The following is a 24,536-nucleotide window of genomic DNA, read 5'->3' on the forward strand; positions in this document are numbered from 1 at the left end:
CATTAGAAGAGGGGCTGTATGGAACAGTAAGCTCCCTCTTAATGCCCAAATTTTCACAAAATTTATTAAATTCACCACTTGTGAACTCACCCCCATTATCCGTACGCAAGCATTTCAGCTTTCTACCTGTTTGGGTGGTCACAAATGCATGAAACTTCTTAAACGCAGCAAAGGCTTCATCCTTAGATCTGAGCAAATGAACCCAAATTTTTCTAGAATGATCATCAACAAAGGAAACAAAGTAGTGTGCACCCCCCATAGATTTGGTAGGCATGCTACAAACATCAGAATGTACAAGATCAAGCACATTAGATTTGCGAGAGACACCGGAGTAATAAGAACTCTTCACTTGCTTACCATATTGACATTCATTACAAAAGTCAAGTTTTGTGCCTTTAGCATCAAGCTTATTCAAATTACCAAGCTTAGTAAGGCCTTTTTGGCTCATATGGCCAAGCCTCTTATGCCACAACTCCATATGTGAGTTAATTTCAGCCAGAGCAATAAATTTGCCCAACAAGGCCTTTCCATGCAAGCAGTAAAGTGTCCCTTTCTTTGTACCTTTCACAATCAGCCTTGAGCCTTTGGTCATCTTCCATGATCCTTTCTCAAACAAAATGCTGTAACCATGCATATCCATCTGGCCAACAGAAAGCAGACTTTTCTTGATTCCCGGCACATATCTAACATCATGCAAGACAAGCTCATTTGTGCCATCTATAGAAAGATGCACAGTGCCAATACCCTCAATGGAACATGCATGATTGTTTCCAAGGTATACATGACCATGGCTGCCTGCATTAAAAGTAGAGAAACACTCCTTGATAGGAGTCACATGAAACGAAGCACCGGAATCGACTATCCAAGTCTGAGATAATGCATCATTAACAGTCAACAAAGCATCAATGAGATCACTCTTGGTGATCTGCATGTCCTGTGCATGAACATTGAGAGAGACATCAAACTCATGAGCATCGTCGGCTGACAAAGTGGCACATAGGATGTCCTCTACATCTGACAACTCCTCAATAATAACACTAGAAGCCACATTGGCCTTCTCTTTGTCCTTTGAGCTGTCCTGTGTGTCTGTCTTGACTTCCTTCTTCTCTTTCTTTTTGTCTCCACCGCTCTTCTTCCTTTCCAACTCTGCTTTGTAGTACCTGCATTCGGGTTTCTTGTGACCTTTCCTGCCACATTGATAGCATGTCACATCACCCTTGCCTTTGCTGGCATTTCCCCTTTCTTTACTCTTACTCTTACTCCTCTGTGCATAAGTAGTCTTCTTCTCTGTCCTGCCTCTAACCATGTTGGCTGAACTGCCACCCTCTCCACTTGCTTTCCTCCTGATTTCTTCATTCAATATAGAACCCCTAACACCATCAAAGGTCAAATTGGGATTGTTTGACAATGAGACCACCAAAGTCTCCCAAGAATCAGGTAGAGTCATCAGCAAGAAGATAGCCTTGAGCTTATCTTCAAAAGGGGGTAAACCTGAGTCCTGTAACTGAGATAAAGTACCTGTAAACAACGACAAGTGCTCTGCAGCGCTCTTGGACTCATCTAACTGCATGCCAACAAGTTTCCGCATCAAATGCACCTGATTAACTGGGGTCGTATTCTCATACGTTGCCTTCAATTTCTCCCACAGCTCAAACGCATTCACAAGACCCTTGAGGTCTACCAAAATCTCATCAGAGACGGCCATTTTAATGTAGGTAATAGCCTTCCTGTTCAATGTAAGCCACGCTGCATCTGTCATATCTTCTGGCTTCTCTGCTTCAAGTGCCCTGTCACAATCTTTAAGGAAGAGGATTCCTTGAATCCTATCCTTCCAAAGATCAAAACCTGTTCCCTCAAACCGCTTGATCTCAAAGAGATTCTTGACGTCAGAGGAAGTCGATGCCATAGTTGCACAAACGAGAGGGCTTAAGTGCTGAAATTTTTGGGCAAACTGCACCAAAACCGAACTGTAGCCTCACCGCAATGTGCACAGCAACTCCAAAGGGTCACAGGAGCAAATCGAGCCAAAATATGCAAGTTTAGGCAAGAATAATCAATTCTGAATTTTCTGTGCAGAAAATTCAGCAAGCTGATTTTTGCCCAAAAACAACAAAAATTGTTGTTTTCTACCTCACAAAGCATACATAATGCAAAAGCACAGCCTTTGGGAGCATATGTAGGCAAAAGCCCCAATTTTTAGCATAAATGTGCAGCAAATTGACTCAAAATAGGCATTTCGCATCCAAAACTTGCTTAATGCTCGCAAATTACATCAATTAATACATTCCCCAATCGAAATACATCACATGTACATTTGCATAAACCTGCGCAAATCTGTAATTTGCTGTAAAAACCCTGTTTTTGACCTGTTTTTCAGCAAATTTGGCCGATGTAGGGTAGTAGGGACCATGTACAAGTGTTCCCACAACTTAATACATCAAGATAAAACCTGCACTTCGCTGTAATAACCTGTTTTTGACCTAAAAACAGCCTGTTTTGGGCTGTTTTGTCAATGCCGGCACCCGTAGGGACCCGGGAAACAAGGGGCTTCGCGATGGAAAGCAATTTTGTCGCGATAGAAAACCTTTTTACTTGCTGTCCAGCCACCTGCTCAGAAATTTGGGAAACCCTAGAGGCTCTGATACCAGTTGAAAGAGAGCATAAGAAGGTGGCAGGTGATGCACAAGGTCCAATAGTGTGGTCTGGGGGCTGCAGCAAAGAGGCGTGAGCACACAGAGAGAGAGGCGTAGAAGTGCGAAAAAGAGAGAGGGAGAGAGATCGTACGATTTGGGGGAAAAACGTTAGGGCATTTTGCCCTTGTGTTCCCTTTTATTAAAAGTAAGGTCTTTGGCCCAAGTTCAATGTGAACTTGGCCAAGGACCTTTTAAAAAGAAATCCTAAGCCTTCAAAAAGGCCATGTACAAAGATATACAAGAGTACATAGAGGGGGTCATTTAGGCCTGTAACCCAACAGACCAATCTATCTGGACTTGAAGAGTCTTAAACCACTCAATCCCTTATAACAAGTCTACATTTTCTAGGTGCATAACATAGCATTCCAGAGTATCTTTGTAGTCTTGAATCTGGATTGAAAGCACCTCCACCTTTCGATCCCATACTTGCCTTCCCGCAGGTAGGTGTACCTCATAGGTATGATCGCTGGGTGTCATATCAAGACTCAATTTCTGCACAAGTTTGTGGTTAACAAATTTGTGCGAGCTGCCAGGGTCTAAAAGAATGTGAATTTTATGGCAATTCACTTCTCCATAAACTCGGAGAAGATTATGCAAGCCAAATACTTTAGAGTTGAACAAACAATCAGAACATGTACTAGGGCGAGAAAGTACAATGATTGACGTACTTGTCAAAGACAACCGGTTAGCTGCCTTTGGCTTGGGTCCTGCGTTGGTCTTGACACCCTTTTGCTTTGGGCACTCGTTACGCATGTGTCCTTTGTCTTTGCAGATAAAACAACGTCCTTCTTTCTTGAGCTTTAAAGCCCTAAGGAGTCGTTTCTTCTTCGCTAGTGTCAAACTTGAATGCTTCGAAGGTTGGTACGAAGACTTTCCTTCAGTCGTGTTAGCCATAGGTGCAGAGAACTTTCTTTTATGCTTGTTCCTCTGCTCGGTAACGGGTTTCGACTTGGAAGAGACCATTGTATCATCATAGATACAAGCGGAATGAATGGCTTCGTCCAATGTTTTGCATTTGTTATTTTTAACTTGTAAACGATATGAGTTTGGTAAACCAGCTACGAAGAACCCCAAAAGAGTAGTGGGATCCGTCTTTGTAGCTTTCATCTGTAAGTCCCTAAACTTTTGGACAGGGAGATAGACCTCATAAGTGAGGTGCTACGAGGTCATGGTCAAAGCTGTAAACCGGGCAACAACATCATAATCATCCTCTTTCTTGAGGAATTTCTTCTTGAAGACGTCTTCGAATTGTGCCCAAGTTGTTGGCTTAGGGTTGAGTTCCTTCCACCAAAGCAAAGCTTTGCCGGGGAGGAAACCTGCTGCTAACTGGATCTTTTTTCCATCATCATATGGATGAAACTGAAAATGGACCTGCCACTTATGTAGCCAAGTGTCCACGATCTCCTTGGTACGCTGCTTTTGCTCGCCCCCTGAACGGTTCCGGAGTAATATTTGGGCCTAAAGCAGAGGCCAAGGTATCCATACCCGAAAGAGTAGAGAGGGTAGTGGTCAATAGAGAGATGGAGTTTTGCAAGGCTTGCATCTGGGCGGCAATTTGTGCCTGACATTCCGAAGAAGAAGCTTTGAGAGCAACTTTGAACTCTTGGAAATCTGATTTTGACAGGTAATCGTCAAAAAGATCGGCATCGGTATCTTCCGTAGCCGGCAAGCCTTCGCGTTCGACTGCGAGCAAAAGCAGCGTACCAAGGAGATCGTGGACACTTGGCTACATAAGTGGCAAGTTCACTTTCAGTTTCATCCATATGATGATGGAAAAAAGATCCAGTTAGCAGCGGGTTTCCTCTCCGGCAAAGCTTTGCTTTGGTGGAAGGAACTCAATCCTAAGCCAACAACTTGGGCACAATTCGAAGACGTCTTCAAGAAGGAATTCCTCAAGAAAGAGGATGATTATGATGTTTTTGCTGGGTTTTCAGCTTTGACCATGACCTCGCAGCACCTCACTTATGAGGTCTACCTCCAGAAGTTTAGGGACTTGCAGATGAAAGCTACAAAGATGGATCCCACTACTCTTTTGGGGTTCTTCGTAGCTGGTTTACCGGACTCATACCGTTTACAGGTTAAAAATCACAAATGCAAAACATTGGACGAGGCCATTCATTCAGCTCGTATCTATGATGATACAATGGTCTCTTTCAAGTCGAAACCCGTTACCGAGCAGAGGAACAAGTATAAAAGAAAGTTCTCTGCACCTATGGCTAACACGACTGAAGGAAAGTCGTCGGACCAACCTTCGAAGAATTCAAGTTCGACACGAGCGAAGAAGAAATGACTCCTTAGGGCTTTAAAGCTCAAGAAGGAAGGACGTTGTTTTATCTGCGAAGAAAAAGGACACATGCGTAAGGAGTGCCCAAAGCAAAAGGGTGCAAAGACCAATGCAAGACCCAAGCCAAAGGTAGCTAACCAGTTGTCTTTGACAGGTACGTCAATTACTGTACTTTCTCGCCCTTGTACTTGTTCTGATTGTCTGTTCAACTCTAAAGTATTTGGCTTGCATGATCATCTCCGCGTTTATGGAGAAGTGAATGGCAATAAGGTTCACATTCTTCTAGACCCTGGCAGCTCCCTACCTGCGGGAAGGCAAGTATGGGATCGAAAGGTGGAGATGTTTCCAATCCAGATTCAGGACTACAAAGATACTCTGGAATGCTATGTAGTGCACCTAGAAAATGTAGACTTGTTATTAGGGATTGAGTGGTTTAAGACTCTTCAAGTCCAGATAGATTGGTCTAGTCATATTTTCTCTTTTCAGCATAGGGACATCCAGTATAGTATTTTAAGAGATTGTGTTATAGTATTTTAGATGATTGTGTTCATCCCTCTCAGGGACCTCTTGTAAATACAGTTGATTTTGGAAATATAATGGATTCTTCTTTGTATACTGCTTTCCATTGTGTTTTGATTCCACTTTCTTCCTTTCTCATCCCTTCCATGGATGTAAATGAATTAAGTGTGTTGGAAAGCAAAGAATTACAAAAGATAGTTGATTCGTTTCAAGATGTATTTTCTAAGGAACCACCATTAGGTTTACCACCTGAACATGCCGTGGATCATCGTATTGACTTAATCCTTGGTGTCCATCCTGTCAGTATTCCACCTTACAGGATGAGCCAAGCTGAGGAAGATGAGTTGGCTAAACAACTCGAAGATTATTTGAGGATGGGCCAGATCCGTCCAAGTATATCACCTTGGGGTGGACCTGTGTTGCTTAGGAGAAAGAAGGACAACACCTGGAGAATGTGTATAGATTACAAGAGATTGAACAAGCTGACCATTAAGAATCGTTATCCTCTCCCTAGATCAGATAACTTGATTGACCGGTTAGCAGGAGCGAAATATTTCACGAAGATAGATTTACGTACTGGCTATCACTAGATACGTATTCATGAAAGGCATGTCGAAAGAACCGCCTTTCGGACTAGGTATGGCCATTACGAGTTTCTCGTATTACCTTTTGGGTTAACCAATGCTCCAGCCACTTTCCAGCAAACGATGAACGATCTTTTTCGGGAACATTTGGGGAAATTTGTGGTGGTGCTCCTGGATGATATTTTGATATATAGTCGTACTCTTGAGGATCATGTTAGACACCTCACTATTGTCTTATCTATTTTAAGACAGAATCGACTATACGCTAAGTTAAGTAAATGTGAGTTTTTTATGACAGACATCATTTACTTGGGACACAAGATCACTAGAGATGGATTGAGCATTGACTATGATCGAGTTCGGAAGGTTCTGGACTGGCCTATACCGCGTACAGTGAAACAACTTCGTTCTTTTCTCGGTTTTGTTGTTTTTCTTCGAAAATCTGTGCGGGAGTACTCTCAGCTCACACTACCGATGACCGACTTATTGAAAGGTCGTGGACGTAAGTCAAATCAGCCTATCACTTGGAATAATGATTTGGATATGGTCTTCAGACTTTTGAAAGATAAAGTCAAGGAAGCACCTATCTTAGCCTTACCTGATCCTAGTCGGCCTTATGTTCTTGAAACTGATGCCAGTGGGGCTACTTTATTTCAAGATGGTAGACCAATTGCTTTTGAAAGTAAAAAGCTAGACGACACTCAATCTTGTTGGCCAACCCTTGAGAAAGAGCTTTATGCTGTGATTCATGCTCTCAAGGTTTGGAGACATTATTTATATGGCTCCAAGATTGTGGTATTGACTGATCATCATCAGTCAATCAAGTATGTGTGTGATGCGGATGATTTGAGAGGAAGGAAAGCTCGTTGGACTGAGTTAATGCAAGATTTTGATTTTGAGATCCGTTATCGTAAAGGGTCCATGAATAGTGTTGCAGATGCGCTTAGTCGAATTCGAGAGGTGAATACTTTGTCATTCACCGAGATTTCTATTGACTTATTTCATTCATTGAGAGGGCTTTGTAGGACTGATAGTTATTTTGGTCCATTTTGGCAGAAGATCCAGGACAAGAGCTCATTGATTGACCAAGACTCGATGACTGAACATCCTACCATTCAGGCTGCAGGAGGCCAGTAGATGATTTGGAATGGTTTACTATTCCGTAATGACAAAATTTATGTACCACAGATCCCGGACATTAGGTCCAAGATTCTTAAGGAGTGTCACGACGCTCCTTCTGCTGGACACCCTGGGGTACACTGGACGCTATCGTTAGTGAAACACACTTTTTATTGGCCAAAGATTATGTTCTCAAGTGTCAAATTTGTCAGGCAAATAAAGCTGAATACTAAACAGGCTGGGTTGTTGCATCCTTTGCAAATCCCAGGTAATAAATGGGAAAGTATTTCCATGGATTTTATTACCGGATTGCCAAGAACAGATCAAGGCCACGATTCTATTTGGGTTGTGGTAGATCGCTTGACAAAAATGGCTAGATTTTTACCGACTCAGAGACTATTACAGCTACGCAATTAGCACAGCAGTTTATCGAGCAATTGTTTAGACTGTACGGGTTACCGCAGGACATAGTTAGTGATAGGGACTCTGTTAGGTTTACGAGTGATTTTTGGAAACTTGTTTTTGAGAAGTTGGAAATAACTTTGAATTTGAGTTCCTCTATCATCCTCAATCTGATGGCCAGACTGAAAGATTGAATCAGATTTTGGAGGATTTGCTTCGAACATATGTATCCAAAAGACAGAGTTCATGGGAGGATTATCTTCCTATGTTAGAATTTGCATATAACAGTACGAAGCATACGAGTACAGGTTTTAGTCCTTTCATGCTTATGTATGGTTTTCAACCAAGATCACCTGTTATTACAGTAGGATTCTCTGGAATTCAGCATGATGCAGTATGTAATTTTTTGCAAGATATGCAAGAAATGTTACAAGTTGCGAAAGAATCTATTTGAAGTGCTCAAGACTGAGACAGATTTTATTCTAATAGACATCGTTCACCCAGAGAGTTCTCTGAAGGAACGATGGTGTATTTGCGAGTTCTGAAAGATTTCGAGACTTTACAGACAGCTCGATCTCCGAAATTATCCCCTAGATACTGTGGACCATTTCGTATTACACGACGGATTGGTTCAGTTGCATATGAATTGGATTTGCCTTCTCATGTGAAAGTTCATCCTGTATTTCATGTCAGTAGACTTAAGCAAGTACTGGGTGGAACAGATCAGTTAGTTACTCCTCAAGAAATTATAGATGTCGAGGACATGATATTTGTTCCGCACGAAGCCGGAAAGATTCTTGGATTTTGTGAAAGAAGATTGCGTAATACGCTTATCAACGGAATACAAGATCAAGTGGAAGGATCGTGTTGAGGAGGACGCTACATGGGAGACATTGACTACTCTTGAGAGAGATTACCCTGGCTTTTTAGTGAGCTTAGGAGTGAGCTCTTAGAGGAAGGGAGTATGTCATGTGCACAGTGCGTATCTACCGTGTGCTACACGCACGCAAGACTAGCTTCGAGGTTTTGGGGAAGCTTGGAGCTAGGCAGGCTGATTGGCGAGCTGAGTTAGGGATAGACTAACGGGCGGGCACCCAAGTGTGGACGCTCAATGACCGGCCAAGAGCCTGTAAATGGGTGGCCAAGATTAGTCATTAGTCATATAGAGAGTCTCGCGAGTTTGTGAGAGCTCTATGGTCTTGGAGCCTGGATCTAGTGCAGACGTGCACCTGCTTTATGCAGCCGAGGCCGGCAGTGGTCTCGAGGCCCGCGAGGGTAGCTTCGTGGCGGTATGGGACGTCACGTGGTAGAGGCTGGTCGGTACGTCGACCTAGTTAGCTCAGCTCGTGGCTCGGTGGGGATAGCCAAGTCTGTGGGCTTACCCACGGCTGTCATGGTTGGGAGGTGAGTCAGGCGTGCACCCCCTTGTTGTTGTTTGTTTGTTTGTTTGTTTGTTTGTTTGCAGGTTTCGAGTCTCGTACCAGGAACAATCATGTTGGGGTAAAGGCATTATGCCCACCCTTATAGTGTGTACTAGCCCATAAGTTGTATAGTACATAGTACACTTAGTACTTTTAATGTACTAAGTGCACTATGTGTACTAGAGCAAATATACATGTGTGATAGGGGAGTCACACACTCATACTGTGAGTTGACTTATCCCCACATGTCTCTCTCTCTCTCTCTCCCTTCTTCTCTGTGTATGTCTCCCACATGGAACCCTAACTCTCTCCCTTCAACTGGTATCAGAGCCTACTGTTTTTCGTTTCCGTGTCCACCTGTGAAGGCGCCTTGTCTTGAAACTCGGCTTGCTCTTCTGTGTGTTTTCTGCTACTCGCCCACTCTCCCCCTCTTGTGTCTTGCACAGAGCCCTGGTTGTGGAAACCCTAGCTTTTCAGCACTGCATCTGTTCGCAGGAGTCTAGACAAGGTGCAGTTATGGCGGAGAAGGGGACCCTTCAGACGAACGCGGATTCAAACGCTTCATTTACAAGGCACATCACTGCGACACCTGAGTGCGCAGCAGCAACATGGTGAGGCCGGAGGAGTGCGGAGCGGAGGGGTTGGGGCAGGTGACCCACCAGCGTGCCGTAAGCCTCTGGACCCGACGTCTTCTGCACCTGTGGAGGTCCTGTCGCCCACGAGGAGAGCTACGCACCAACGCCAACATCGCACGCATACGCCTGCTTCTCGGGAGATTCACCCACAAGCTTCTACGGGAGTTTCGAGCTTGGAGAAGAAGCGACCAGGCATACGACTAGGTGTGTGCTGGTTCTCGTGTGCTGGGCGCAGTCTGTGTGTGCATTGGCCAGAAGCGACCAGGCATAAGTCAAGGTGGTGTGTGAGGTCCGCCATGGGTGATCACTGCAGAGCTCCTCCGGTACCGTCCACCTGCACGAATACAGCATCCGTACCTGCAAATCGCAAGAAATCAGAAATTTGTACGAGGTATTTGCTTCAATTTTGGGATTTGCATGTCCATTTTCATCAATTGAGCAGGTACAGGTCCAAATGGCTCAGATTTTGAGCAAAATTGGCAACATTGGGTGACATTGGTCACATTCCGGGTCAATTTGCAGGAAATTGGGTGTCAACATTTGGGGCTTTTGATGTAATTGTGCCATTGGGCATTCATACATGCTGTATGATGTGAGCAATCTCACATTCGGGGCTAAATTGCAGGAAATTGGAGTGCAAATCAAAGGGCTTTTGTGCCAATTGGATTGATTTGCATGCAGGCACTGGCATTTGATGCTTTGGGCAATGTGTTGATGCCTGTCAAGCACTCAATGTGCCATTAAATCAAGGGGCTTTTATGTTGTATATGTGGCCAGGGGGAAGCATTGTGAAGACTCCGGAGGCCTTCATGTGCATTAATGTACCATTCATGATCAGAAATTGATCTTGAATCAAGGGGCTTTTCAAGATTCTGTGCTTGTTGAGCTTGGCAAAGCAACAGGGAAGACTTTTATGCCTTGAACCCTCAGAAATCCACTTGCAGTCAAGGGGCTTTTGCCCAATTTCTGTCCGGGACTGTTGTATGCAGTGGTGGGGACTGTCAAGGTCTGATTTTCACTCATTTGGACAGCCAGGAGAGCATTTATTGCTACTGTACTTGTTGGTACAGTTTTGGTACAACTTTGTACAAGTTTTGGCATGGGTGTACATTGATTTGAGTAAGGAAAAGGCTCATTTTCAGCTGCTGTACTTGCCGGTACAGATTTGGTACATCATTGGTGAGCACTTAGTACTGCTGTACAATACTTTGGAAGGGGAACAGAGCACATCTAAGGTGCTGTCATAAATCTGCAGCAACCAGATTTTGGTGATTTTATCACATTCAGTGGGAGGAGAGTTGCGTTCGTGCTTCTGCAGTGGTAGATAAACTTTGGGAGAACAACTGTGAGCACTTTGTGTGCTTTTGGTGTAGTGTTTGCACATCTTGCAGGGAGTCCGGCATTGACTGTGTCAAAGGTTGCATATTGCTATGGCAACCACAGGTGAGAGCTTTTCATTGCTTCACATCAAGAAGCTTGAAGGCTCACATAATTATGACATTTGGCAAGCCCAGTGCTATAATGTGTTGCTCCAAAAGAAGCAGCACAAGCCCATCAAAGAAAGGGGTGTAATGCCCGCTTCTCTTACTGCTGAAGAATGGGAAGATATGGATGAGCTAGCAAGATCCACCATCATGTTGTCTGTGTCAGACACTTTACTTTTCAGCATACGTGAAGAGAACACAGCTTGGGGAGTGTGGCAAAGATTGCAGGACTTGCATGCCCAGCAAAGTGCCTCAAGCAAAGTGTATTGGTTGAAGAAACTCATAGGTCTTCAAATGAAGGAAGGGGCATCTATGACAGCCCATCTAAATGAGTTTAATGGTGTTGTCAACCAGGTCATCAATCAAAAGTTGGCAATGGACGATGAGTTCAAAGCCACCTTTCTCTTATGCACTTTGCCAGAGAGTTGGGACACATTCAGGACAACCACTAGCAATTCAAATGCTATGCTGTCATATGCAGATGTTGAGGGTGCTCTCCTTCAAGAGGAGATGAACAGGAAGAACAACTCTGTTGGAAAGTCCAATGCAATGAATGCACGTGGGAGATCCCAGCAAAGGGGTAAAAGCCAAGAACGGGGAAGGAGCAAGTCCCGCTCCAAAAAGGACTTGGAATGCCATTATTGTGGCAAGAAGGGACATTTCAAAAAGCAATGCTACAAATGGAAGAATGATCAAAAGGAAAAGGGCAAAGGAAAAGACAAAGACAAAGATGAAGCCAAAGATGCAAAGCCAAAGGGCAAAAGTGGAGTCAAGATTAAAGAAGTCAACGTGTCACATGCAGGTGACAGTGAGGATGAAGTCCTATTCACGTCTTCACTTGATGCCCATTCACTCCTTACAGGAGATGGTCATGGTATGCACTCGTGGATCATTGATTCAGGTGCCTCCTTTCATGTCAGAGGTTGCAGAGACTTGTTTGTTAGGTATACTGCTGGCAATGAAGGAGTAGTTTATTTGGGTGACAACCATGCATGCCAGATTCTTGGCAGAGGTGATGTGAGGCTTGTGTTTTCAGATGGCTCACAGCTTATGCTCCATGATGTCAGGCATGTGCCTGAGATCAAGAAGAACCTGCTTTCTACTGGACAGCTTGATGATGCTGATTATGTTACCACATTTGGTCATGGAAAGTGGAAGATTAGTAAGGGCTCACTGGTTGTTGCCAGAGGCTCTAAGGTGGACACTCTTTACTTCATGCATGCTAATGTTTGTCACCATGCTAATGTAAATGCAACCGAGCTGCCGGAAATCTCTATGTGGCATAGCCGGTTGGGACACATGAGTGTCAAAGGAATGGAGGAATTGTCTCGTTTTGGTTACTTGCCTTCTCTAAAGTTCTCAAGTTTTCAGTTTTGTGAGCATTGTATATATGGCAGGCAACTCCAGTGCCCCCACAAGAAAGCTCTTGGACAGAAAGATGCTCAGTTAGAGCTTATGCATACAGATGTATGTGAGATGCCTCAGCTTTCTTTGGGAGGGGAAATATTTTGTGTCCTTTATTGATGATGCCACACGCAAAATGTGGGTTTATCCTCTTCGTTTGAAGAGTGATACATTCTCAGTGTTTGAGAAGTTTGTTGCTCATGTTGAGAATCAAACTGGCAAAACACTGAAGGCTTTGCGTTCCGACAATGGTGGAGAGTATATGTCTAAACAGTTTCAGGACTTTTGTGATGCTAAAGGCATCAAGAGGGAGCTCTCTACTCCTTATGATCCTCCACAAAACGGGACAGCAGAGAGGATGAACAGGACCATTTAGGAGAAGGTCCGTTCTATGTTGTCACATGCTGCGTTACCTCATGGTTTTTGGGCTGAAGCTGTTATGACAGCCGTTCATCTTATAAACAGGTCACCTAACACGAGGCTTGGTGGGAAAGTGCCAGAGGAAGTATGGACAGGGAAGCCTCCGTTCTACAAGCACTTGAGAGTGTTTGGTTGCGTTGCGTACGTGCACATACGCAGGGAAATACGCACCAAACTTGATCCTAAGTCTCACAAATGCATATTCCTAGGATATGGTGACAGAGGTGAAATGGGGTATAGACTTTGGGATCCAGTGAATAGAAAGATTATTCACTGGATGTCAAAGTCATTTTTGATGAAACATGCATGTATAAGGAGCCTACAAGGTAACAGGAGCCTGGCAGAGTCATCTTTGATGATGATGGACATCATGGACAACAACCAAGGGCTGTAAATCAGCCATTACAGCAACAAAACCAGCCCTTAAATGGTGCTGAAAATGGTCCAAATGGACAGCCAGAGATGGCAGAAGATATCCCTATGGATATCCCACAGTTAGAGGAGATACTGGGCATGATCTTTGGCATGGAACAGGAGCCACCAATAGGTGATATGCAGGCTGGATAGCAACCTGCAGATGATGGTCATTGGGTACGGAGGTTCACAAGACCCTCCAGACCCCCTGACAGGTTTGTTCCAGGGGTTGACTACTTGATGCTCACTGACTGTGGGGAGCCCTCATGTTATAAGGAGGCTTTATAGAGGGCAGACAAGGCTCTTTGGGAGCGTGCTATGAAGTTAGAGATGGATTCTCTGCACAAAAATGGAACATGGAAGTTGGTGCATTTGCCTACAGGCAAGAAGGTTTTGCCACGCAAGTGGGTTTACAGGCTCAAAGTTGCACCTGATGCAAAAGCCGAGATACAAAGCCAGGTTAGTGGCTAAGGGCTTCAAGCAGGAATATGGTGTGGACTTCGATGAGATCTTCTCTCCAGTGATAAAAATGACCACACTTAGAGCTGTATTAGCTTTGGTTGCTCATGATGATCTGGATTTGATTCAGATGGATGTGAAGAGTGCTTTTCTTCACTGTGATCTCCATGAGGAGATATATATGCAACAGCCAGAGGGTTATGCAGTGAATGGAAAGGAGAAGCTTGTATGCAAGCTGAAAAAGAGTCTTTATGGGCTCAAACAGGCACCAAGGGAATGGTATCATAAATTTGATACATTCATGAAATCCCAGGATTTCAGGAGGAGTGACATAGATCATTGCTTATACACCAAGAAAGCTTTGGATGGCAGTCTATTGATCCTCGTCGTGTATGTTGATGATATGTTGATTGCCGGGAAATCTCGTAAAGAGATGGATGCCTTGAAGAAGAGGCTGCATCAGACCTTTGATATGAAGGATTTGGGTGATGCAAATCACATTTTGGGTATGCGGATATTTCAGGACAGAAATCAACATGTGTTGTATTTGTCTCAGAAGGAATACATTGGCAAAGTTTTGCAAAGGTTCAATATGGAAGGGGGGAAGAAGACTAGTACTCCTTTGCCTCCATATGTGAAACTCAGTGCTATGGACAGCCCACAGTCGGATAGTGACAGGGCTGATATGGCCAAGATTCCATATGCTTCAGCTTGTGGCAGTCTCATGTATGCCATGGTTGCTACTAGGCCGGACATTGCATTTGCAGTGGGAGTGGTTACTAGATACATGGCCAACCCTGGCAAGAAGCATTGGGAAGCAGTGAAAGGTGTCATGAGATACCTGAAGGGCACACAGGATATGTGCATCTGCTTTGGCAAACAGGATGCATTAGTGCATGGTTACACGGATTCGGATTATGCCGGTCATCCAGATAACCGGAAGTCTACTACCTGTTTACATTCACAGGAGGTGCTGTGTCATGGATATCCAGGATGCAGAAGTGCACTGCCTTATCTACTACAGAGGCCGAGTATATTGCAGCCACAGAGGCTTGCAAGGAGGCATTATGGCTACCTGGTTGATTTGGGTTATACAGGGGATATTCCATTGTTGCATTGTGACAGTCAGAGTGCCATCCAGTTGGCAAAGAACCTTGTCTTTCATGCAAAGACGAAGCATGTGGATGTGAAGTATCACTTCATCAGAGAGGTGATAGAGAACAAGCTGATTCAGCTTGTCAAGATTCATATGGATGACAACCCGGCTGATCTGTTGACAAAGAGTTTGCCTCCAGAGCGGTTTGCTCATTGCAGACACTTGATGGGCATTGGATGAGGCCAGTTTCAGCCTTGATATGGCCTTGTATATTATCATGTACATGCTGATTTTTCTTTTCCTTCATTTAAGGGCACTTTGCCTTTAAGTGGGAGGTTGTTGGGGTAAAGGCATTATGCCCACCCTTATAGTGTGTACTAGCCCATAAGTTGTATAGTACATAGTACACTTAGTACTTTTAATGTACTAAGTGCACTATGTGTACTGGAGCAAATATACATGTGTGATAGGGGAGTCACACACTCATACTGTGAGTTGACTTATCCCCACATGTCTCTCTCTCTCTCTCCCCCTTCTTCTCTGTGTATGTCTCCCACATGGAACCCTAACTCTCTCCCTTCAGATCACGAGGACATCCGGTGGGGATTCGACACCCCGGCTGTTGGCGGACTACTTAGAAGCCATGAACCTGCCGCCAAGCGAAGCAGGAGGGAATGTCACATGCACTCTGTACTGTAGTTCATGGTGACAAGATGGCGCATCATCAGTGCAACATTGTACAGTATTAGTACCCTTTAGGATGATAATTGTCGTACGCCGTGACCCTATTGTAATCCTCAGTGTAGGATATCTTAGGCACGAGCTACGTAGGTCATTCCTCAGCCATAGTGAGTGAGTGAGTTAGTCAAGTCCCTTAACCCACTTGAAGAGATTCATTCATTCATGTAGAGTCAGTAGAAACCTTAGGGTTTGCTTTAGAAAGCCCTCTGCATATTGCATATCATCCATCCATTGCATATAGAACCATTGCAGAAGCCTTGGAATAGCATCTAGTATTTTTAGGATATTTATTAGCATTTGTCTGGCATTTTTTCCATAATTTCTAGCATTAAATCCCATTTTTTTATTATCATGGACAAGTTGTGTAGCAAACTAGCTACAACCGACCAGCCCTTAGCACTCATATAAATAGGCTTGCTTTTGCATCATTCATTCAATCATATCATACTTCAGCCAAGCATTGCAGTCCTCAGTGTTAGACATCATCTCCTTGTTGTTGGCTTCCTGTTTGGTGTCCTATTTTAGCCTCTAGGACTGACCATGTTAGCTATAGGGGTTGGTCACCCCTCACATATGTTTTCCCATATTATTTCCCATTTTATGGAGCCTTGGGCTTCTTTCCCTAGTCGTGGAGGATCTTTTTCCTAGTCGGCTGCCTTCATGTGGGCATATATATAGCTGGCTTGCCTCCCTCATTATTCATTGCGTGCTTAGCATTGTTTGCTGCAGTCCCTCACATACAAGGTTTTCTCCCCTCTTGCTCGGGACATGTATTCCTTTGGATGATGATATTGAGAGCAGGTTCTCACCTGTGTATCCTCTCCATCTTTCTCTCTCACTCTCTCTCTCTCCTGTGTTTTGACATTCCTTTCTTCCGCTGCACATTCTATCATGGTATCAGAGCGCTGGTGATCTTCAGTGTTGGATGCTCCCTCCTCTACCTCTTGCGTTTTTGCGTTTTTTTGCAGATGGACAGATCTGCGTTTTTTCTTGCAGATGGACAGATCTGCGTTTTTTCTCAGGTTTTTTGCTGATCGCCTGCCTCTTCCAGGCGCTTCTCCATTGCAGCCCGAGGTCATCCTTTACAGGTTTGACCCCTGAGATCCCTCCCTTCTTCACCTGTCGGTTGCTCTGTTTTCAGAGCAGCAGCACCTTGGAGTGCTGCGTTTTTATACAGGTGTTGTCTACAACAGTTTTGCAGCAAGTCTTCAGGATTCAGCAGCATCTACCCCCCCCCCGTAGTGCTGGCCGCCTGTGCAGGACAGCAGCAGCAGCCTACATGCTGCGTTTTTTCTCCTACAAGTTTTCTGATGCTGTTTGCTGATCTGAGGACTTGATGGTACCATATATCTTCTGTTTTTCCAGATTCAGCCCTATCTACTGCCCCAAATACCTCTGCGTTTTCAGATTTGCAACCATGGTTGCTACATTTTTCTGAACAGATCTTGTTGGTAGCTCTACCTTCATCTGGGCTTCTTCCGTGGGACCCGAAGGTACCTTCTCTTGAGCGTTTTTCCTCATATGAGGTGTGAACACTGGTTGGCTTGAATTTTCAGGTTTGTAGCCTCTTGTTTGGCTGCGTTTTCTTCTCCAATGGACACAGATTACTTGCAGAGGGGGTTTTGTGGCTTTGGAGGCAGTTTGGTACTTGAGGAGGATACTGAATTTCTGTTTTCAGTCAGCGTTTTGCTGAATTTGGAGCATCTATACCTATGTTTTGTTCCTGGCCTACACGGTTTCCCAGTTTCTTCGTGTTCCTTGCCTTCTGTTGGCGGTGGAGTGAGCTTGAAACTTGAGACCTTGGCCCTTGAGGCTTGCCGCTTGAGGGAGAGAGAGTGTGTGTGTGAAGCTAAAGCTTGAAGTGTGAGAGGGAGTGTGTGTGTGTGTGTCTTCTTATAGGGAGGGAGGCAAGAGAGAGGCCAAGGCCCAAAGCCTCAAAGGCTCAAGGCCTATGGGCCAAGGTTAAAGGCCCATGAAAAGCCCTTCCCAAACGGCCAAAAAAAAGGTAAAAAATGTGACCATTGCCCAAACAGTAACTTGCGGCGTTCCCATGCAGCCGTCCCCCACAACCGTCCCCTCCTGGATCCGTCCCCGGAACGCCGTCCCTTGTGAGGGACGCCCAGTTGGGGACGTCCGTCCGTCCCCGTCCCCCAGTGTTCCCGGGACGGCGTCCCCCTGTTCCAAGGGTCCGTCCCCTCTGTCCCCTGTGACTATGTATAGCTGGCTTGCCTCCCTCATTATTCACTGCTTGCTTAGCATTGTTTGCTGCAGTCCCTCACATACGAGGTTTTTCCCCCTCTTGCTCGGGACATGTATTCCTTTGGATGATGATATTGAGAGCTCCATCCCCTGCACACCCAGATTCAGCTTTTTTATTCAGTACTTTTTCATTTTGTTGGGATGACAGAGGATACCCCATACTGGTACTCCGATTTGTCTCATAGGCCGAGCTCGGTCTTTTGGAAGACGTTAATAAAATCTTTCTTTCTTTCTTTCTTTCTCACTCTCTCTCTCTTGTGTTTCGACTTTCCCTTCTTCCGCTGCACATTCTATCACTCAGCCCTTGGAGCATCATCGCTTGCATCATCAACCACCCAACAGCATCAGGTCATCTTCATACTTGCGTTTTCAACCCATTCAACAGCCGGCCAGCATCAGAGCACTCTCAGCCTTGCGTTTTCAGCCTTGAAGTAGTTTTCAGCATTGCGTAGCATCCGCCTTTGCTACAGCCCCTTTGGTGAAGGTAACACGTATGCATACATTGATTTTCAGCATTCATACATAGCCTAGAACAGTCCCAAACAGTCCACACCTCAGCCTCAGATTTGCAGCCTTTCCTCATTTCATTGGAAAGAGTGCATAGGCTCAAGATTGGTCATCATTGGTGCTTCTACAGCCGTGTATAGTTCAGCCCGACTCTTGGTCCTCCGAGATCTTGCGTTTGGCTTATTGTCAGTCCAAAGTCAGTCTCTTCAGTCCCAACTGAGTTAGTGTAGTGGTCAAGCTTGTGACTTGTAACCTCTAGGTTATGAGTTCAAGTCCCACTAGGCTCTCTCATGTTATAAAGGGACACCTATGCTCGCTTGATGTGTTTGGTTGCTCGGGCTCTTGCCCCTTGAACACTCGAGTGACTCCTCCTCGGGTGGTGGATCACCCGAGATAGGAGGATCCATACGAGACCCCTCCGCTGTTCCAGCGCTCGACTCATCGCGGTGGTCATGGGGGATGCCTAATTCGTGGCTCTTGCCCGATGGTACGTGGCCCTTGCCCGACCATGATAATTGGCTAATTGTTGGAAGGGGAAATCGGCTCCACCCACTTGAGTGGGCCTCGGGTGTGTACGAAAAAAAAAGTCAGTCTCTTCAAAGTAATAAAGCAAATACTATTTCGGTAACGGGATAGGGGGCTCTTCAGTGGGTAACGGGACCCCATACGGTATACAATCTCTCTCTCTCTCTCTCTCTCTCTCTCTCTCTCAAAGCAGTTGTATTCAGCTTCTGAAGTTATTCATCAGTGTTCTCTCTCTCTCTCTGGCGTGAACCTGTGCGTCTCTCTAGCGTGAACCTGTGCACCTTGCCCTGCTCGCGCTTCGTGCTGCTGGTGTAGCGTAGCTGGGTACGTGCGACACCAACAGCAGCGCGATGGGCAAGCACAAGTGGCAGCAAGGGGCGCGCTCAGTGATGGGCAACAAGTGCTAGGTGTTCGCTCTCTGCCTCGCTGCTGTACACCATATGTGCGGTCTAGGCTGGTGGATATTCTTGTAGACGTGAGGGAAGGCGCAAGAAGCAAGCGCACAGAAGCAGACACGGCGCTGCACAGTTAGCAAACGCGGTGATGCACAGTGGCGGCAATAGCGCTCACTCAAACACCAACAACACAGACACACACACCTTCTGCGCAGGTGCTTACCAAGTTTGGGCTGCAGGTAAATAGGACTGCAGGAGGCGCCTGGGTTTGCAAAGTAGTTGCAGAAAGCGCAAAAGGGACGGCTGGAGGCCTATTGGCAGGCTGCGCAGGTGCAAACAGTAAGGTGCAGGAGGTACAGTCGGGCAGAAGGTACAGTAAGGTGCATCTGTCTCCCAAACAGTAAGGTGCAGGAGATACAGTCGGGTAGAAGGTACAGTAAGGTGCATCTGCCTCCCTTTTGCCGCCCACCCTTGCTCAGGCTCCCAAGGCAGCAACTAGTAGGGGAAAACATGTCTCAACCCCTAGAGGGGGAACAGGATGGTGAGACAACCTTTCACACCCCCACGAAGGCACCAAATGCCTACCGCAGAAGACTGAGGGAAGGAATCATGTCCCCTGGCTCACGAAGGATTACGAAGATGGCCCGACGAGATGAGGCCCTTTATGAGGAGCTACAGCTTCACATAAGGACAGAGATGAACACCATGCGACAAGAGCTTGAAAAGGAATGGACCGAGCAGATGCATGCCCAAAGGAAAGTGATATACGAAACGCTGAAGGAAGAGATATATGTCCAATTGAAAGGAGAAATGCAAGCCCAAGTATGGGTTGAGATGGAATTAGCCCAAGCCTTGATGCACACGGAAATGAAAAAAGAGATGCAGAAATGGAAGGATGACATGCTCCGAGAGATTGGCACAACAGTTGCATCGTACGAAGGCATTTTGAAGACATGTATGGCTGACCGCGGCAAAGACATCACAGAAATGCAAAACACTTTGGAATCATGTAAGGCAAAAGTGGCTGCAGGTGAGAAGGAAATGCATTCATGGGCTGAAATTGCCAGTGCCACAAAGAAACAAATTGAGGAAGTCAACCCATGGATTGAAGTAGTAAAACAACAGAAGGATACACCAGTCAATAAAGTAGAGGTGATGAATGCTACATTGGAAGAGGAAGCCAAGAGATGGGCACGTGCCTTACATGTACGTGTAGTTGGGTGGGAAGATAAGGGAAATCCCCAAGAGGATGCAAAAGCTCTTGCAACAAAAATCGGAGCCACTGGTGTACCCATTACCGGAGCATGGCGAGTAGGCAGAGATGAGATCATCAGGTTTGGTGACTTGGAGAAGAAGAAGGCCTTCCTCTCCAAAAGGATGGCCCTTAAGGGGGAAAAGATTTATTTGGATGAGGAGCGTACACCGGCACAGGAAGGAACACATGCCGCGTGTGCTTGAGGCAAGGAAAGAGGGGAAATGGGCGGTATACAGAGATGTCCGAGTCATCATTACGGAGAGGAGGCCCGCTTGATGGTGCGCGGCCTATGAGACCTTGCGATTCACGGTGTGGAATTGCAACAGAGCCCTTAGAACAGATGCATAATACTCTGAGGATACTTTCAGACACAGTGATATTGCTATGTATACGGAGACCCATCAGTGCACAAACAAGAGGCTTCCTGACGTCCGGGGTTAAAGATGGGAATCAGTTTTCCGCCCTCAGCCACGCACACTGGGAGGTACCAGAGGATCTGGAGGAGTGGCAATACTTTACAAGGAGGAGCTTCGTGACAAAATACATGTGGTACATAAAGATGCAGATGCGAGGTACATGTGGGTCCGAATATGCAGAGGGGGGCTCCGCGAGCTATATGTGGCGGTATGCTACTTTCCCCCAGCCCACTCCAGGTTTGCACCATTAGGAGAGTTGCCCTATATACCACTATATGATGATATCATGAGGTTTGCCAGCATGGGTGACATATTACTATTGGGAGACTTTAATGCACGTACATGCACAGAGCAGACAGAGTTGTATGATACTCAAGAGGCTATGTACCGGGAGATCACGGCAGAGGATGTAGGGTTGCAGAGATCAGCACAGGATGAGGGGGAGATTACAGATTATGGCAGGCATTTTCTCACACTCGGGAGTGCACATGGGTTGGTCATATACAATGGCTTATCGAGATGGCAAGGATCAGATGCTCTCACACTGTGGAACTCTAAAGGGGGAGCGAGCATAGTGGACTACTTGATGGGATCTCCTTCATTGATACCTGATGGCTTATCGAGATGGCAAGGATCAGATGCTCTCACACTGTGGAACTCTAAAGGGGGAGCGAGCACAGTGGACTACTTGATGGGATCTCCTTCATTGGTACCTGATGTGCGGGGTTTCACGATTTCTAGTAGGCCCATTGGCATAGCAGCCGATCATGCATACCTGAGTTTCACACTAGTAGGTAGATCCCCGAGAGATGGGCCAGCCACTCATCTACCTAGGTACCCGAGATATCAGTTTACAGGTGAGACAGTTGGGGTTTATCGAGATGCAGTATCTGATGGCTTGTTCGCTTTAGACCCGCATAGCCCTCCGGACGAGATCACGAGAGGATTGGCAGGTGGGGACCCCATGGTACCAGGCAACTACAGGACGATCATGATTGGTCATTACTTGGCCAAATTATATGGCTCTATATTGGAGTCGGAGCTGAGCCGATGGGTAGAGAGACATGGTCATTGAGCACATGGACAGGCTGGCTTTAGGAGAGGATTTACTACCTTGGATCACATACTGACACTTTGGGCACTTATTGAAGAGGGCAGGGCACAGAAGAGAAGGATATGCTGCTGCTTTGTGGACTTCCGCAAAGCCTTCGATACCGTACCACGTGCCAGGCTTATGCACAGATTGCATGACATTGAGGTACCCGAGGATATGCAGTGGGGGATATATGCTTTGTACGAGTCTGTGATAGGCAGAGTCCGAGCTCCAGCGGACTATCTGATAGGGTGACTAGCACGATAGGGGTGAAGCAGGGATGCCCGCTATCGCCCACCCTCTTTGGACTGTACATTGATGTAGACAGATTGGGAGGCCCAGGGGCATGCCTGGTAGGGGTGGTGATACCCATCTTGTTATATGCTGATGATATTGTTCTAATCTCAAACTCTCCGGAAGGATTACTGAGACACCTGGATGCATTACAGGCTTTCTGTGCGGATTGAGATGTGACAGTGAACCTTGGGAAAACCAAGGTTATGGTGTTTAACACCACACAGGCATGGGTGACGAGATCAGAGCCTCAGTTCACTTTTCGAGGGGAGCCGGTAGAGTACGTCAGGTCATATGTCTGCTTGGGAGTTTCTTTTTATAGGACCGCGTTTCTCCTTGAAGGAGGCAGTGTCATGTGCACAGTGTGTATCTATCGTATGCTACACGCACGCAAGACTAGCTTCGAGGTTTGGGGAAGTTTGGAGCTAGGTAGGCTGATTGGCGAGGTGAGTTAGGGATAGACTAACGGGCGGGCACCCAAGTAAGGACGGGCGGGCACCCAAGTGTGGACGCCCGATGACTGGCCAAGAGCTTATAAAAGAGTGGCCAAGGTTAGTCATTAGTCATATAGAGTCTCGCGTGATTTGTGAGAGCTCTATGGTCTGGAGCCTGGATCTAGTGCAGACGTGCACCTGCTTTACGTAGCCGAGGCCGGCAGCAATCTCGAGGCCCGTGAGGGTAGCTTCTTGGTATGAGTTCGAGAAGCTTGCTGTTTTTCTGTGCATATTGCTGTTTCTTCAGTCAGTATGTGCTTTTTCATTGAAGAAATCCATGAAGATGGAGATGGTGGTCTAAGAAGGGTTGGTTTGTTTGCAAGAAGAAGGCTAGATTCTTGTTTGTGCAGTCGCATGAACTGAAGAGAGAAAACAGAAAAAAAAGCATGTTTGCTTTTGGATTAAATGAAGAGAGAGAGAGAGAGAGAGAGAGAGAGAGAGAGAATGAAATGATATATTAACGTCTTCAGAAGGCCAAAATGACCTATGAGACCAAAAAGGTTACAACAATTGGTGGATCTGATACAATGTCTGTGTAAGAAAAGCTAAAAACAACTAACTGAAACTGAAATAACTATGAGGAAAAGTACGGTACTAGGAGCTCCTAATGGATAACATCTGGGAGGAAAACTCCAGCAACAAAGGTAAGCATCATACACATCACCCAAAGATGTCTCTCATCGGTCTACGGAAGATACCGATGCCGATCTTTTTGACGATTACGTGTCAAAATCAGATTTCCAAGAGTTCAAAGTTGCTCTTGAAGCTTCTTCTTCGGAATGTCAGGCACAAATTGCTGCCCAGATGCAAGCCTTGCAGAACTCCATCTCTCTCTTGACCACTACCCTCTCTACTCTTTTGGGTATGGATACCTTGGCCTCTGCTTTAGGCCCCAATTTTACTCCGGAACCGTTTGGGGGCGAGCAAAAGTAGCGTACCAAGGAGATCGTGGACACTTGGCTACATAAGTGGAAGGTCCATTTTCAGTTTCATCCAGATGATGATGGAAAAAAGATCCAGTTAGTAGCAGGTTTCCTCTCAGGCAAAGCTTTGCTTTGGTGGAAGGAACTCAACCCTAAGCCAACAATTTGGGCACAATTCGAAGATGTCTTCAAGAAGGAATTCCTCAAGAAAGAGGATGATTATGATGTTGTTGCCCGGTTTACAGCTTTGACCATGACCTTGCAGCACCTCACTTATGAGGTCTACCTCCAGAAGTTTAGGAACTTGCAAATGAAAGCTACAAAGATGGATCCCACTACTCTTTTGGGGTTCTTCGTAGTCGGTTTACCAGACTCATACCGTTTACAGGTTAAAAATAACAAATGCAAAACATTGGACGAGGCCATTCATTCAGCTCGTATCTATGATGATACAATGATCTCTTCCAAGTCGAAACCCGTTACCGAGCAGGGGAACAAGCATAAAAGAAAGTTCTCTGCACCTATGGCTAACACGACTGAAGGAAAGTCTTCGGATCAACCTTCGAAGAATTCAAGTTCGACACCAACGAAGAAGAAACGACTCCTTAAAGCTTTGAAGCTCAAGAAGGAGGGACGTTGTTTTATCTGTGAAGAAAAAGGACACATGCGTAACGAGTCCCGAGGCAAAAGGGTGCAAAGA

The 24,536-nt window shown here is 45.7% G+C and overlaps 1 protein-coding gene and 1 pseudogene across 1 annotated transcript in view; one reads left to right on the forward strand and one right to left on the reverse strand.

Annotated features, from left to right (window-relative positions):
• Positions 1-24,536, forward strand: part of LOC147623422 (vacuolar protein sorting-associated protein 60.2-like) — a 52,587-nt gene that overhangs the window by 22,555 nt on the left and 5,496 nt on the right. The gene's annotated exons all lie outside the window — the stretch shown is intronic.
• Positions 587-1,447, reverse strand: LOC147623424 (uncharacterized; annotated as a pseudogene).

This window comes from Cibotium barometz, chromosome 27 (genome assembly GCF_041138505.1).
Source record: "Cibotium barometz isolate CiBa-2024 chromosome 27, ASM4113850v1, whole genome shotgun sequence".
Classification (NCBI taxonomy): Eukaryota; Viridiplantae; Streptophyta; class Polypodiopsida; order Cyatheales; family Cibotiaceae; genus Cibotium; species Cibotium barometz.